Here is a 12,333-nt window from a genome sequence, read left to right on the forward strand (position 1 = left end):
AGTAGCTACTGTACTTTCTTGTCAAACCAGGCGTGTGGCTGAATGGTATAGATGAACAGCAACGCGGGAGCTAGAGGACCGCTTGCTGGCGACACTACTACCACCCAGTAGTCTGTATTCCACAGTACACAGTAGGAGGAACCAAACTGGAAGTGGGACTGCAAATTGCCATGATGCGTACCTGCCAAATCTTCCGAATTTTCCGTAAAATGTACGAATTTTGACCCGTCTTACGATTTTACGAATCGTGCCTGAAATTATACAAATTTTTGATAAAATGGAACCATCTATTTAAACGACACTGTGGTACCTGCGCCACCACGAGAAAGCAATACGTAGTGTTGTTATCACCATCTGCGAAGCTGCGATTTCTGTCGTCTTCTCGGGGTTGGCTACGCATCCATATCCAGAACTCACTGCTACCTCGGCAAGCCTGCTTCTAGCATGCTGTTCACGGGCCGGTTACGAATTCCGTGTTCATGGCGCTCTTTGTATGACTGCTGCGTCCTGTGCAGTAAGACCCGTGGTACGACCACGGTCGTTGCTTTGCTGTGCAATGGCGGGCTCGAAGCCGCGAAAGCACTACCAAGTGTTCTCAAAATCGTACATATCCGAATTTGCTGCCCTTCCCAATGGAGCTGCTGCTCATTACTCTTCAACACTGACGGTTTTCACGTATGGTTCTGAAAACGTGAGAACGCGTGTCAAAAACGTGAACCCTTTTAGACTTAAAAATTAGTGTGCAGCCCGCCACTTCCCCCAGTCCGCAGATATTCCGAATTTTCATGTCACCAGGTTGGCAGGTATGCATGATGTTACAAATGAAAAAAGTGCTGCGTGGCTGTCACAAGTCAAGGTCAATCACCCTTAAGGGGAGGTGCCAAAACCCCTTAGAGAGGAGATGAAGACATGACACTTGAATCTAGTGGCTAAGCATGAACCATTCATGTAGCGCCCCACCGTAAAAGGGGATTGACCTTCACTCATTTCCTGAAATAAAGTTTAAAGGCAGTTCATCCAGGGCAGTTGCCACTAGCACCCTAGAGTAGTATGGTGGAAACACACCTCAATCTTTGCTTTTGGGAGGTCTTTTACCGTGCTGTCTACCAAAAAACTCAAATTCTTTTTTTCTAAGGGGGCACACTGGTCTTAAACAAAAAAAAACATGGTTTTTACAGTTAGGACGATAAAAATTGGGGGATGCATGTGGTTTTTCATTGAAATTGTAGATATGAAGTTTGTTTCTGTGTAAAACAGCTACATTAAACTTTATTTGGCTTTTATGTTTGATTTTTTGACAGCCTTTGTAAAAAAACTGCTGGAGGGATGCAGCTGAACAAGGTACCGGTGAACTGTGCACAAATCAAGGACTGACTGCCATAAGACTAACATTATCATTATACATGGTCTGTAGCAGAAGTGACAGCTGTTTGAAGTTTGGGCCTGGACGGCAACAACAGTTTTCCTGGTTCCCATTTTCTAGGCCCAAACTTCAAATGGCTGTAACTTCTGCTACAGACCATATACAATGATAATGTTAGTCCTATGGCAGTCAGTCCTTGATTTGTGCACAGTTTACCGGTACCTTGTTCAGCCGCGCCCATCCAGCAGTTTTTGTGTAAAGGCTGTCGTAAAATCAAACATAAAAATCAAAATAAATGTGAATATAGTTGTATTACACAGAAACAAATTTCATATCTACAGTTTCAATGAAAAACCACATGCATCCCCCGATTTTTATCATCATAACTGTAAAAATAAAGTTTTTGATCAAAAACTGATGTTCCTCCTTAACTCGAAGCTTTCTGGCCAGCTCCGGCCTCGAAGGTCAGCTGCGCCTGATCGAAAGGACTGTCAACGCGGCTCGAGCTCAAGGCATCCTGGAATGAGGACACCTCTCTGAAGCATTTTGCGCATTTAATTAAAGTTTATTCGCTCTCTCTCTCTCTCTCTTGCAACTTGAGTCAACGTCCAAAATCTAAACTGCTTCGACCGTATCAGAAGGGCGCAGTCTGACAGACAATGGTTTCATAATGCAAGGTACACTGGTTCCATAATGACCATGGAAAGCGTTTTTTCTTGGTGTGCTTTTCCTTATCATCCTCATCGCTTCGGGAAACCCACTGTGTAAAGTTAGCTTTCCTGCAGTGCATTATGTAGCCACATTGAACGCAATCAGTGAGGCCCTGAAAGCTTCACTTTAACAACAAGAGTTACGTGCCCATCAAGACCCTCATCTCACACCAAACTTCTCTTCACTAGCAGGCACAGGCTTCACTAGCAGGCCCAGTCAGGAGTTGCTGCAAGGACATGACGAGAGTATTTAAGCACGGACCTCAAGATGGAAAGGAGGCGGAGCAAAGAGCAAGAAAAATGCACCAGGAGGCGAATGCAAGCTCTGGCACGAGCAAGCTAGGTGTGGTGCTGTCGGGACACTGATGTCGCAACCCAAGCCTGGGCACGAGCGGAGCAATAGCGCAGTTGTTCCAGCCTCCTCTGGAACAGTGATTCAGCTTCTCAAGACTACCAACTTAGCGACCATGACTGCCCTAAAAAGTTGGTCACAATACCAGTGAAGAACCTTTCAGAAATACTGGACTGCAACCCAATAGATGGTATTCACTGAAAAGGTCAGAGGGAAATTTCTTCACCCGACAACATTGGAAACCACCATGCCTGTGCCTGCGCATTGTGCCCACACCTCGCAGAAAAAAGAAAACCTCGGCGCATATCGTCTGCACCACTTCAACCCGATTTTCGGCCTTAGTATTAAGAGAAGACCTATTAATTGCACTCAAATTACGTGGTGGTGCTCTCCTTGCCCTCAAGAACTTTGCATCACTGGAGAATGACCCTGCGGCTATGAACGAAAGCGACACGGCATGCAAGAGGCAACACTTTAGTCACCTGCGACTACGGATGTTGACACAAGTGCCGTTTAATGCACAGTTGAAAACCAAAACCAAATATTGCTTTCGAAGAAATATTTTATGCACACGCCGATTTATATTTATATTCTATATTTATAATAAATGAAGCCAGTGCACGTGATGCCATCTCCCGAGTTGTGCCATGCTTGCACCACTCAGCCCCTTGCTGGTAGCCATGTGCTCGCACCGTGACCAACCTCAAGTCTTCACCCCTTTCCTTTGAAATCCTTCTTTGTGTGCACGCACAACTCACCACACGCTGTCGAAAAAGAAGAAATAAAAACGTGCAGCACTAGAAAGCATAGCTGCTACCCCAGCAACAAGTGGAGAAGGCACCCTTTTGTTTGTTTTGCCCGAGGCGACTGCCTAGAATGGTGGATTACCAGCCTGCACATGCACAGTTTGCTAATAGAAAAAGGTCCATTACCGCAATCTCATGGAGCCCGTCGTAGCACAGACGCTGTGGCACATACATGGCGGAGCACACACAGGGTTGCCCACTTGTGGGCCACACCAGTGAATACAACCTATGAAGTGCTATACCCACCACCGATATAGCATTATCTAGGTGCAGTCAGAAACACTTTTTTATTGTTTACACGTACTTTCAAGCGTTCGGAGTGTCAACATGGCTGCTTGTCACTGCTTCTGACCGATCATCCATGGGTCGATCCCACCAATCTGGCTGCCACAAATCACGGTAATAACGCGGAAGTCTTCAATTGTGGGGAGGACTGACACACACGATTCGCGCCAGGGCTGTCAAGCTGGCGTAGCAACTTTCTGATCGCGGCGTTAACACGCCACAGTGGTTCTAACACTTGCCCAGTATGAAGGTAGCTATTTCTGTCGTCGTTGGTTTGTCCCATAATTCAAGCTTTACTGATGTTTAAGTACAAGACCTGTGTTGACTGGCAAGCTTCTCTAGCTCGCCCAGAATTTCTCGATACGCAACTCTGAGGTGACGTGCGAGCATGTCTGTCTGTCGTGTGGTTCCTTGTTAATGAGCCAGACCATGCAACTGAACGGTGCAAATGCAGATTTGATGCTTTCAGTGCGTTTCACTTCTTTCTTCGATCAACAAGAGAGAAACTGTCAGTAATGCTCGTAGAAAGACGGGGCGAGTCAGAAATGCTGCTTGGACACTTCCTAGTACCATACAAATAGTGTACTTAATCTTCCTGAGAGCTAAAACATCATTTTAGGTTGTAGTGAAACAGACCAGAAAACACCCCTGCCCTTTTTCTTGTCCTTTAAATTTGAAGCACTCCTTTGTTTATGTATTGAAAACCAATTTGCGCAGCGGCACACTTTATTAGTTATTTGTGTATATGGCTAATTTTTTACATTTTAACATTTATATGTTCTCATTGTAGTATGATACTAATCTTGATCAGTGCATTTTTGAAGCAGAGGTGGTTTTCTTCAGGTGGCAGATCCTTTTCTCTACAAAAAATAGTGCTTACTGTAAACAGGATCAAACAACAAAAAAGGAAATCTGTTTTAAGTAAGGAGGAGAAAGGTTCACGCCAATTTATAAGGCTGAGACAAAGATTATGGCAGTCACTACACGTGCTGCGGTTCCCGTAGGGCTAACAAGCGATTTGCAAAAAACTGGACAACACTTCCCATGGTGCGGAAACCGAATATGTACTCCTGCAATTAAAACACGGAATTATCGCTGCCCCTTCAAAGGTAGATAATTGAACCATTTTGGCACTTGATCTTCAGAAAGCTTTTGATCGCGTATCACACCAGGCTATTTTGTGTAACGTTGCCACTTTGGCTCCAGGTCACCGCACATACAACTATATCCGTAACTTCCTTTCAAACCGCACGGCTGTTATTCAGCTCGGTGACCTACAATCCGACACTATCCATCTCCCAACCATTGGCACGCCTCAAGGCGCAGTATTATCCCCGTTCCTATTTAACATTTCCCTAATCCACTTTCCCAGTACGCTCGCCGCGATCCCTCGCTTACGCCACAGCATATACGCCGATAATATTACGCTGTGGACCACCAGAGGCAGCGACTCTCAAATCGAGGAGGTTCTCTAACAGGGAGCTGACTTAGTTACCGCCGCCGCTCGCGAAGTTGGGCTTGGATGCTCACCTGAAAAATGTGAGCTTTTAATCCTCCTCGCCAAATCAGCCGGCAACCCTGCCCAGACACCCACCATTGAGGTCCGGATTGATGGTAGGGATGTTCCCCAAGTGGCAGTCCTGAAAATACTTGGGCTCTGCATACAGCGCAATAGCGCAAACGTTAAGTACCTAGCACAGCTGACTTCTCAGGTGAATCAGACGATCGCCCTCATCCGCAGGATTGCTACCCGCAACAAGGGGCTCAAAGAAACGGAGCGTATTCGGCTGATACAGGCATTTGAGATCAGCCTTCTCACTTACTCCCTCCCGTATCTCTTGCCCTCGTGTACCGAACTTTCTAAAGTCAACTGCCTCATTCGAGGGATCTACAAAACGGAGCTACAAATCCCCCAGAGCACTACCACTGCCACACTCGAGAAACTCGGCATTTACAATACGGCGGAGGAACTCATTGCAGCCCACCTTATCGGTCAGCTAAATAGGCTCTCATCCACCCCCACCGCCCAAGCAGCAGAAATTGCCAAGCCCTAGCATGGCAAATCATCAGTGGCCAATGTGTCCGAGCTTGCCAATACCTCGGCCGCCAATATTGGCTCGAGTTTGGGAAAGGTGACAAGCCAACAATTGGCCAAGCCCTGGAAGGCCAATATTGGACAACGCTTGGCAAAGTATCTTTCCATGATAATGCCAATGGGTGGACCCCACGCTATTTTCATGCACATTTTTGTCTTTGTGGCCAGTCCTTATGACCAATGCTTATTTTATGAGTTGCCTCGCGGCCCGATTTCTGCTTTATACATGCCAGTATACAGGAAATTATTAAACGAGTGCGCATTATTTATTTAATGCGCACTCGTTAAATAATTTCCTGTACAATGGCATGTATAAAACAGAAATGGGACCGCGAGGCACAATAAGCAAACTGCATCAACTTTGTGAAGCAATTATAGATAAGTGACTTGCCAAAAACAATTGAGCAACACAACACACCGGGTCTCTCTGTGTAGCTTTTTTATTATGCACATCAAATATACGAGAAACCTGGCTTAACAGTGGCAAGAATACGAACACAAACATGAAAGCAAACACAAACACAACAGTCGAGAAAAAAATTTAAAAAGCGCTGCTCGTGAAGCGCGAACCGATTATCATTCGTTTAACTGCTTGAGATGCCTACAAAACAGAAGCATTCAGGTAAATGAAAACATGACCCTCATTCCCGGTAATTCGCCGACGTGCCAAGATCACAATATGTTGTTGAACAGCACTATTGTAGGATAGCCCAGCATGGAAACCTTGTCACTGCTGCACCCGCCACTTGTCCACGGGAAACACCTGTGCGTCGTAGCGCCTGTAATAAGTAAAAAAAAATAGTTCACTATAATGCTAAATTCACGCTGCTTACTAAATACAGCACCTATTCAAGCCTTACCACATGTCCGTGTAAAAATATTCAGCCTAAAGTTCTAGCTTGTTAACACTCGCTATGAAACATAAAACGTACTGCACTATTCATTTTTCAATACTGCGTTTTACGGTAGCAGTTACTTGGCTCGTTCTTGAGAAAACAGTCTGGAATTTCACCGAAAATGGGCTTCACTCGTATTGCGGTCGCGCAAGGTAATATAAAAAGTACAATAGACAAAGCAACACGCCAGCGGTTCCGTGAAATTTTTTTGTGCCTTTGCTCACTTCTGCCCCGTCAGGCGCGCAAGACGCGAACGGAACCGACGGAGAAGCCCAGCGGTAGTGTAATTACTTTGTCGCTCGGCAATACCTTTACGTTGCTCAAGAAAATAATGAAACGAAAGCTTCATTAATAGGTAGAGTTTAATTAAGCCAGCTTAATACATCCGCAACACTTATACTGCACACGAGTCTTGCTTCAACGCATGCTGAACGTCGTGAACCTGCAGTGGGAGCACGGCTGCTTGTTCGGAAAACACAAAGCCGGAAAAAGGATAGCTAGAACTGGCGTCACACAATTGGAAGCACATGTATGTGACCACTTTTTTCTTCGCAAGAACCAACAACACTAAGCAGCACTCGCGAGCGCCAGTAATAAACGACAGCTGAAGTTTTGGCGGGAACGAGCGCGAGCACTCCCGCACCGCGAAAAAATGAAATGGTGACTTACGTTTTCAGCGGCGGCCGTAGCAGGCAAAGGATGTTATTACATCAGTCAGGTATACTTCACACATCCACCGACACCAAAACGCACCTCAGAGACACGTACAGGAGTACCACAGAACAGGGAGTACTACCGCAGTTCCAATGCCACAAAAGAGACGGAGCCGTCGGTGCAAAGCGCCCGTCCACCGGCTCCGCCGCGGGTTCAAAGAACGCGCAAAGGCACAACGCTGAAATAGTTCGACGTTCACCGTTGCGTTAGGACACACAAATGACCAATTCCTACTCAACTCTCTCTCACGCTGTTTTTAATAAGCTGCACTTTAGTTTAAGTACGCTTTGTTTCTTGGCACGGTGCTGTGGCTCTTTAGCTAACTACTTTTTGCTGCGTTTTGGCCTGTTCACCGCGCTCTAACGTCGTAATCCGTCATGTTGGGGAACCGCCGCGGGCAACGACCGCAGTGCTGCCCTCGAGTGGTGCTGCTTGCGCGCCGGGTGCGCATGTATACACGCAAAATAACGCACACGAGTGCTCTACAGTGAGACTTCATGCAGCGGTATGCAACAACAGATAAGGCTGTGGGCATTTACACCTGCCAATACTTTTTATTTAAATGTGATACTTGACACAAGCTTGAAAATGATTTGGAACTACTTTTTTGTTGTGCACTGCGCGTGAAAACAAATTAAAAAACACGGCAACTTCAGTAATATTTTGAGTGAACTTGAGTGGTCATTCAACTAACAAGAACATGCCAAGACGTGTGTAAAGGCACTCATAAATACCTGCGTCGCACATAGGCTACTAGTCTTCATAAAATTTTATGATAAAAAATAACGTCTGAATGAGCGCGCTGACCAGTGCGATTTTTCGCGCACCGGCCAATGCGTGTCCTCAAGGCCGGTCGTATAGCGCGCGTTGTCCACGAATGGCTTTTGCGTACAGGCCGGCGTGTGGCCAAGCTATCGGAAGCCAAAGGGAAGCCAAGGGGTGTCCAATGATTGGCTATCGGCCTATGCTGCTTGGGCGGTCACACTCTCCTTGTTACTCTTAACCTTAAGGCCCCCTATTCTCTGTGACGACAGGCTCTCGGTACCAGCCGACATTCATGGCTCCCTCACTATCCGCCCTTTACCGCACAATATCACCCTGTTTTCAAGAAGCAGCGTAGGGAACAACGGGCACAAGCGCTTACAGAGAAATACCCCGTCCACTCCACTACGGTTTACGTGGACGCAGCTTGCTATCGACGGCAGGACGCATACGCTGTCGCAGTAATCAACCATCCCAACACTCCTCCTCTTAAACCCCTAACAGTCCGCACCATCCGACCCGCTGAGGCGGAAGAGGCGGCAATCGCGTTAGCCCTTACACATAGGCCGCCCCCTACCACTATCATCTCGGATTCGAAAACGGCCATTGGAAATTACACCAGAGGTGGTAGCAGCCACCACCGGGGCGCTGTACACGGCTGGCAGCGTCAGGGCCAAGAGCACGGACCAGGCCGAAGAGATGGCGATCTCCTTAGCCCTTACAAACCCAGAGTGCACCACAGTCATCAGTGACGCTAGACAGGCGATCTCGCACTACGCTACGAATAGTGTCTCCCTCAGTGTTGTGAGGGTGTGCGGGGCCCTACTCCCCAGACGATCATCGGTGACTATTAAGTGGTTCCCGGCGCACGCCGGCCCGTTGAGCACGGGCGAGAACCGCAACGAGGAGGCGGACCGGGCGGCACGCGCGTTCACCAGCCGCGGCGCGAGCCCGAGCCCCCAACTTGCGGCGGAGGAAGACGACGAGGTGGTGCCACTCACCACCTACAAGGACACCCTGGAGTGGTACCGGACTAACCGCCGGACGCTACCCCCACCCCACCCTAAGCTGACGCGACGCGAAGCAGTGGTGTTTAGGCAGCTGCAAACACGTGCGCTGATGACTCCAGTAATAGCTAAACACATATGCCCGGAGGTGTACCCCAGTGATGTGTGTGTGATGTGCAAGAAGGACAGGGCCACGGCGGCCCACATCCTGTGGGACTGCAGAAGACACCCGAGCGAGGCCAGTGCAGCAGAGACGTTCCCGCCGTACCTTGTCAGTGCGGCGGCGTGCAAAGACTACGTTATACAACACATGGCCGTCCAGCAAGTGTCGGACGCCCTCGAGCTTCAACGCCCGAAAGTGTCACCCCCACCCGGGGGTAGGCATGAGTAGGTGACAGAAGCCGAGTGGCCGGCTGACACGACGTGAGGCCGCGTCGCGTTTGCAGGACAAATAAAGATGTTTTCTCTCTCTCTCTCACCAGAGGCATGATCTCGCCCCTGGCGCTCGGAATTCCCCTCAAAAATCCTCCTACCATACCAATACAGCTGATCTGGACTCCAGCCCACATGGGCGTGGGGGGAAATGAGGCAGCACATAGGGCCGCTCGAGAGCTCACCGTCCGAGCAGGCCCTAGCCTCGAACCCTTTCACGGAGCCCTATCAGCTCGGGACAGTCTCTTGACCTTCCAAGACATTACGGCACATTACCGCCTCTCACGCCGCCAGCTCCCCCCCCCGCACACCCGGATTTATCCAACAGGGAAGAACGGCTATGGCGACTGGTGCAAACCCATACCCCACCATGTCGCTACCACCTGCACTGTATTTATCCTTCTGTGTACCCCTCCATCAACTGCCCGACCTGCGAAGCAGTGAAACACTGGACTGTCTCCTTTGGAACTGTCCCCACAACCCCTATCCCCTTTTAGCAGACGGTGGGCACTGGGTTGAGGCGCTGGGCAGCTCCGACCTGTCTACCCAACGGGTGGTCACGGCGAGGGCTGCTGCGGTCACTGGTACGCCGGTCACCACGCCCTCATATGGGGCCTTTAAAGGCTCAATAAAATGTTTGTCCTCCTCCTCCCATTGTGCGGTCACATGCAGTTCTGCACAGATGGCATCTGGCCCCATTTTGTCTGACTGGCAATGAAAACTGCCTGCTTCTCTTGGTTCAAAAACGCCACCGGGATCCCACCACGGACATCCACATCATGTTGGATGACATCATGATTTCCCCAACTCGAAACATCAAAATTCTGGGAATGACCTACCAGGAAAATTGTAAAAAATTACGCCCACCTCCCCTCGCGGGAACCCTGGTGTGATGCGACGCTGAGGGGGGTTCAAGCGCAAGCGGAGAGCAACCGTCGACCGAAAGGCCGGCGGAGAGCGGCACACCAGTTGTATGCGCAGCGCCCGAAGCAGAGGAGACCGCGGAGAGAGAGGGCGCTGCACATGCGCACAGCGCCGCCAACCGTCGGAGTGAGCGCCGCGCGCTACAGACTTCTGTCTGGTTCTAATTGTATGCCTTATTTCCTTTGAACGTATTGTTGTATTTTGATTTTGGTAGTATATTTACTGCACTTACTGAATTGTTTTTATTAATGCCGCGTTTCAAAAGTTCATCTTACGATTTGTGTCCATTGTTATGTTTTTCTTTAATACACTTCAAGCAACACCTATTATAAAGCCGATTGATTTTACTCGTCGCTTATTTCCTATTAAGTTGTGGTTCTTTGGGCAGGGGAAAGATTGCTCTAGATTCACTCAGAAAACATTTTAGAAAACATTAGAAACAGCACTTTGTAGCCGTGTTACGCAATATCCAGTGATTTACTGTGAAATGAAATCCCATTATTTCTAGTCGTGAGACTAATTTTCCGAGCCGTTTAACGGGGGAGGGGGGAGACTCCATGTGCGAAGGCGTTCCTGGCGAAGGCACGCTTTATCGGCGATCAGGCGAGAATTAAATTACGTAATCGTGTTCGCTAACAGTGCTCAAGGCTTCAGGGGTAACTCGCTTGTTTAAAGCATACATGTACGAAAAAAAAGAACCTTTTTTGTAGTTATGTGACCACACAGCAGTAGTTATTCGGTACGCACCAGCCGTACTGGTTAAGTTGCCCAGAATTCTTTTTCATCGAAGCATCATATTTCTGACTAGTGAATCAAAACGTTTAAGCTCTAGTTTACAAAAAAAATGTCACAGGTGTTTTTGACAAATTTTCTCCCTACATCCCGGACTACTATAAAACTGGACGTGTAGCCACTCGTATTTCATGTTTGGTTATGAAGCGTTCCTTGATTCGTGCATCACGATCGATCAGTTTCGTTCGAAGTCATGCCTTATGAAATAATGTTAAATCTTGCTCGCGAGCCCTCCTCATTCTGTTCGTCGAGACGAGCAGGTAAGCCTGTCTTCACTTTGAAATGTAAAAGGCGAACCCCGCGGCGCCCCAAGGGCGGGTGGATAAGTGTCCTGTCGCATTGTGCGACGTTTCTTTGTGTAGCATCCCCCCCGCGGCTTTTTGTTCGTTCAGACAGGTTTCAGCCGCAGACAGCGACTGCGGAAAGTTGCTTGGAGATCCCCTGCCTTCTGGCCTCGTATTAGAGGGCAGGAAAATAAGCGAAACTGCGGTGTCGTACTATTGCGTTGCATGCGCAGGGCCACTCTGGCTTTCACTGTAGGTGTGAGGTCGTTGCAAATCTACCAGATCATCCAATGGGTGTTAATTCGATTGCCGCATTGATAAGAAGTAGGTCTCACATTTTTTTCTGCTTCAATAGCGCAGAATTTGCGGTGCAACGTGACAGGGATGTAAAAAATCTAGTAACGTTGCCCGCGCCGGCGCCGGTGCCCGCGGAGGCCGCAGACGCGGCCGCGGAGACGCCAGCGCCATCTCTCGCCCCCGCCGCGGATCCTCCCACGGCGAAGTGCGAGGAGGTGGCGCCGCTCGTCGGCACCCCAGCCAAGAAAGAACTGAAACTAAAGCGTGGCAAACTGTTCGCATGGCGACGCAGTGAAACATCCCCCTCGCGAGGGGCACGAGCAAATGCAGAGCATTTCCGGGGGCGCACGACGTTAAGTAGTTTGCGTTACGTTAATGTTGTTGCACTTGTGGCAACTGCTGACGAGAGAGCGCTCGTCAGCAGTAATTTGAATGAGTCAACGATATAAGGCGCGTTCGTAGCATCCCATTCTGTGTCGGCTTTGTGGCGCAGTGGGTAGAGCACCATGTACATTGCGTTCCGCCCGCAGGATCGAGGGATCGAAACCTGGCGCCGGATAGTATTTTCTTTTATATAGTGTAGGGGGAGGGGTGCGGACAACGACGGTGCGGAC

The sequence above is a fragment of the Haemaphysalis longicornis genome, unplaced genomic scaffold (genome assembly GCF_048455015.1).
Source record: "Haemaphysalis longicornis isolate Haplotype H1 unplaced genomic scaffold, Haemaphysalis longicornis Haplotype H1 scaffold_13, whole genome shotgun sequence".
NCBI lineage: Eukaryota > Metazoa > Arthropoda > Arachnida > Ixodida > Ixodidae > Haemaphysalis > Haemaphysalis longicornis.